This window comes from Astatotilapia calliptera, chromosome 5 (genome assembly GCF_964374335.1).
Source record: "Astatotilapia calliptera chromosome 5, fAstCal68.1, whole genome shotgun sequence".
Taxonomy (NCBI): Eukaryota; Metazoa; Chordata; class Actinopteri; order Cichliformes; family Cichlidae; genus Astatotilapia; species Astatotilapia calliptera.
This window is the reverse complement of record NC_137426.1, coordinates 10,734,439-10,740,201: the sequence shown is the minus strand read 5'-3', so window position 1 is coordinate 10,740,201 and position 5,763 is coordinate 10,734,439.

Sequence of the window (5,763 nt, the reverse complement as noted above, 5' to 3'; positions counted from 1 at the left end):
GTCTGATCTGCAGGATGGTGATATAGCAGGTTGCTGGATTGTTGTCAGCACTGACTTTTTGTGCATGTTTCAGTACACGTAGGCGTTGCCTTTCCTCTTGCAGTTCACCTTGTTTACATGTTTTGTTTAAGACAAAGACACATACACAGACACAGACACTCTCTCACACACACATGTGCACACACTCATACCAAGTTGACTTTTGATTTATATATCTGTGCATTTTCATATTTTTTGTTCCAGGTGTTGTATGCACCCCCCCTTTTTTTGTTACAGGTGCAGCAATTGGCAACACATTATCCTTTTCTATTTGTGCCTGTGGCAAAGTGGCTAGGACTGAATTCATTTACCATTTGTCACTTGCATATATTGTTATTTTGTGTTCTGTTATCTTATAGTCTATCATAATGCTTTAATGTAAACACAGCACATGTAACCTTGGCTCTACATACTATCCCAGGTCTGTTTGTGGTGGCATCGGTTATATTCATTTCATCTGAGCAAATTTTCTTAAAACTGAATGTCACTTCATCATTAATTGATTTGAATCTTTCATTTGTTTATGTAGTTTGGTTATACTTACCATTGTGTGTTCCTGTGACTGCCAGGTTCTTATGTTCTGTGAAACAACTGTTGAAAGGCAACACCAGAAAATAAAGAACACTTAAAAGAAACTTGAACAGTCTGCAGATGCTGTCTTCCTATCACTTTCCATGCTGCTTATGTTATGCTATCTCACAGTGCTCTGTCCTTTTATTGGTCCTGCTTTCTCCCCAATTCTTGTTTTTCCTGTCTGTCAGCTTAGACACTGTCATACTATACATACAATGTAATAAATGAAATAACACTGATAGAAATGAACAAATACACAGATAAAAAATAAACAAACACATGAACAAGAAGTTTAATTTCTAAATTTTTTCATACAGTTTACATTTTTTATATTTTCAAACTTTCATATATATTTTAAGTGAGCATCTGTAACTAAACAGTTTCCTTAGAGCGAAACTCTACTGCCAGCTAGTGTTTTGAGGGTAAAATTGCAGAACAACACAGGCACAAAGGTACAAACACTGGCGACGATGCTGGTTTCTTGAATAGGCTATGCATTAGGCTCTAGATGGCCTCAACACAGAAGTCTAAATTAAGCTTTATGAAGCACATTTTCTCTACCAGTAAAACTAAAGATAATTGTATTTCAGCTTTAATGTATTACTTTTCAACTAGATTTATATTTTGATGAGACAAGGATATCAGAAGATGCCTTTTTAGTTTTCTCTTGGGCTGTGTGTTGGTCTACCTGCTGCAGAATCCTGGAGGTTTGATGTTCTTTTAACAAATGCTCAGAGGCCTGTGAGATTTCTGGGTACTTTGCAGTTTTTACTGTTAGCAATTTAGACTCACAGCATGTAATTTTCATCTTTATCAACTAGAGGGCGTCAGATCTCTCATCTTGGCCACAACATTCTTACAAAAGACATTTTCTAATCTCAATGGATATTTTTTGCCCTGGTTAAATACAGATAAGAAAATCACTCAAACATAGTGACTGAAAACAGTGTATTCGCAGGTGCACTTAAATAATTATAAAAACCTCATAATTATGAAATTATGAAACGCTTTTCAGTGGTTCCCAAACTTTTTTGTATCCCTAATTTAAAAATTAGGGATACAGTTTGTCTGTGATTTGGACAGCCCAGCGCGTGCTCCCGACGCAGGGAAAACCAATTCTGCAGGGGAGACCTACCTTGGCACTCGTGCAGCTGAAGCCAAAGGGAAGATATGCTTCACTATTTTCTAGTCTTTGGCTTGGAAGGAAGTTGGTTTGGAAACATATTTGGCGATGCTTCATCTCCTGCTTTGCGTTTGTGTGGGAGCCCTGTCAACGCCTGCAATGGCTCTGCGCCCACCCTAGGGGGCGGGCCCCACACTTTGGGAAACTCTGCGCTTTTGAATTTCAAGATTTCTGCCTAAATTAGATTTGATAAATCTCTGTTGTTATTAATGGGATGTCCATTAAGAAATAACTTTTATTCGGATGCGGTACTTTTGCCACTTATGAAAAAATCTCAAAAACGAATGCATTAAATCGTTAAGTTAACTCAACTAAATATGTATATGTAGTTAGTTTAAAGGTAGCTTGATGATAATTTTGAGGACTGTTTCACAATCTCTTTGACGCTCTTGTGCAACAAGTATTTGCAGATGTGTGAAAAAGGGGCTGCCACGGTGTCAAAAAAACATGACAGAAGACAATTCACTTTCATTTCACATCAAAAGAAGCATAACTGACATTTATGTGGTTCGTATATCTGACTTCTCTTGCAAAATTCACACAAAAATATCACATCAAAAAATGTAAACAAAAATTTCGGGGGTTTTTTCTAACATTTTTAGCTTATACTGTTATCTAAAATACAATTCATTGGTGACAATTAGCAGTACAGAAGGCCAAAAACTACAGGGAGTGCAGAATTATTAGGCAAATGAGTATTTTGTCCACATCATCCTCTTCATGCATGTTGTCTTACTCCAAGCTGTATAGGCTCGAAAGCCTACTACCAATTAAGCATATTAGGTGATGTGCATCTCTGTAATGAGAAGGGGTGTGGTCTAATGACATCAACACCCTATATCAGGTGTGCATAATTATTAGGCAACTTCCTTTCCTTTGGCAAAATGGGTCAAAAGAAGGACTTGACAGCAGTCTCAAAATTGCAAAGCTTCTGAAGCGTGATCATCGAACAATCAAGCATTTCATTCAAAATAGTCAACAGGGTCGCAAGAAGCGTGTGGAAAAACCAAGGCGCAAAATAACTGCCCATGAACTGAGAAAAGTCAAGCGTGCAGCTGCCAAGATGCCACTTGCCACCAGTTTGGCCATATTTCAGAGCTGCAACATCACTGGAGTGCCCAAAAGCACAAGGTGTGCAATACTCAGAGACATGGCCAAGGTAAGAAAGGCTGAAAGACGACCACCACTGAACAAGACACACAAGCTGAAACGTCAAGACTGGGCCAAGAAATATCTCAAGACTGGTTTTTCTAAGGTTTTATGGACTGATGAAATGAGAGTGAGTCTTGATGGGCCAGATGGATGGGCCCGTGGCTGGATTGGTAAAGGGCAGAGAGCTCCAGTCCGACTCAGACGCCAGCAAGGTGGAGGTGGAGTACTGGTTTGGGCTGGTATCATCAAAGATGAGCTTGTGGGGCCTTTTCGGGTTGAGGATGGAGTCAAGCTCAACTCCCAGTCCTACTGCCAGTTTCTGGAAGACACCTTCTTCAAGCAGTGGTACAGGAAGAAGTCTGCATCCTTCAAGAAAAACATGATTTTCATGCAGGACAATGCTCCATCACACGCGTCCAAGTACTCCACAGCGTGGCTGGCAAGAAAGGGTATAAAAGAAGAAAAACTAATGACATGGCCTCCTTGTTCACCTGATCTGAACCCCATTGAGAACCTGTGGTCCATCATCAAATGTGAGATTTACAAAGAGGGAAAACAGTACACCTCTCTGAACAGTGTCTGGGAGGCTGTGGTTGCTGCTGCACGCAATGTTGATGGTGAACAGATCAAAACACTGACAGAATCCATGGATGGCAGGCTTTTGAGTGTCCTTGCAAAGAAAGGTGGCTATATTGATCGCTGATTTGTTTTTGAATGTCAGAAATGTATATTTGTGAATGTGGAGATGTTATATTGGTTTCACTGGTAAAAATAAATAATTGAAATGGGTATATATTTGTTTTTTGTTAAGTTGCCTAATAATTATGCACAGTAATAGTCACCTGCACACACAGATATCCCCCTAAAATAGCTAAAACTAAAAACAAACTAAAAACTACTTCCAAAAACATTCAGCTTTGATATTAATGAGTTTTTTGGGTTCATTGAGAACATGGTTGTTGTTCAATAATAAAATTATTCCTCAAAAATACAACTTGCCTAATAGTCAAAGGAGCTTGCAAAGAAAAGCGTCTGGACTTCTTTAAGTTACTTGAAGATGTTTCACCTCTCATCCGAGAAGCTTCTTCAGTTCTAAGGTCAAATGGTGGAGAGTCCCAGATATAAACCTAGTGGGAGTAACCCCCCACAGAGGGACAAAAGGATCACATATTACAAAATCTTCACTTCTTTCTGTTTATCATCATTTTTATGCATCCCCAGCTTGGTGGAAATATGGGAAAGAAGCAGATGAGTCTCAGAGTTTATTTTTCAGTTTAAGGATTAACATATCATTAATAAACCACAGTAATAACACATCATAACATGTAATAACATGATCAGGCCCACCAGGTTATGAGCAAAAATGTACCTGTATGAAGGTAAGGCAGGCTATGCAGATAAAAGAGCATTCCACTTACTAAATGGTTATGTCCATATTTTAAATGCATATTTTTCTAGAACAATCTGGCATTAGGGGTTACATTCAGAAGAAACAAAATTATAAAACAGAAAAGTTGTTGGTTATATTATCAAAATAAGAACTGTGTAACCTGTTTAACTAAAAACAAAACTAAAATCTTCAAATGGTTAACAGAATACATATTTAAGTAAATGCACATAAAAAAATAAATGCACATAAAAATATTTTTATGACTGATTAAACATTAACAGTAGACTATTTTAAACAGAAATAATTTCATCCTGAATATCATAGATAAGTAACAGCCAGCAGAGAGCAGACCCTCTGAGTCGGACACTGCCTCCTACAGGATTTTTGCAGTCTTGAAGAAAGGCAGTCTAAAGGGTTGTGTGGTTTTGTGTATTTCTTTAGTTTTTGCAGACATACGATATATAATAGATGGATATAGTCAATGTTCTGCATTGATTAGTGAAGTTCCAATGTGAAGACTCAAAGCCTTAAGTTGATGATTATGACTGCTGCTGTCTTGGTGTTTTAATACCTGATGTGAGAAAGGAGACACATCACACACTGGCTTGAGGTATATCGTGTTTTATCCTCCTTTCTGACAGTAGTGGTGTCTATAATTACCAATGCAACATCATGCTGTACTCAGTAAGACCAGAGATTAGCAACTTAAACTTAACTCCATCATAAAAGTCTACTGAGCTGACAGAGAAAGGCAGCTAACGGGCATTTTCTTATACATGTCTTTACATCTGGACTACATTTAGCAACTGGAAGAGTTTAAAAAGCTATTTAGCATGAGCTTTTATATACAGTCTATGGTTGCAATTATGTAAGCTAAAGATGTGAGGGGTCTTACTGTGACTCCTATTGTCAGATGTGCACCTGGAAAATACTTATGGACACATTCAATCATTTAATTAACTGATTACAGTTGATTATAAAACTGTAATGTTTGAAATCTTTCATATTTTACAATTTTCAAATGCTGATAAGGTGCGCCTACAACCCCCCCAAAATTCACATCAGATATTTTTTATAGAAGGAAGGAGTGCATGGTGAACTCAGGGTTGCTGCCTTAAGTGGAGGAGTTCAAGTATCTCATTGTCTTTTTCACAGTAGATGAATAAGACACTGTGGCAGATTGACAGACGGATTGGCGTAGCTGTAATGCGGACCCCATATTGGTCTGCTAAAGTGAGGTGAGCAGAAAACGGAGTCGAGCTACTAATATGTCATTCAGTCACCAACTCACTTCAGGCCATATGAACTGAGCCCTTTTCCTTCCTTCCTTCCTTCCTTCCTTCTCCCAGAATGCATTTAAATACAAGACAGACTGTCAGAAAAACATGTGAATAAAAAAGCAAATATAGAAGCTTTTCATAGAGAC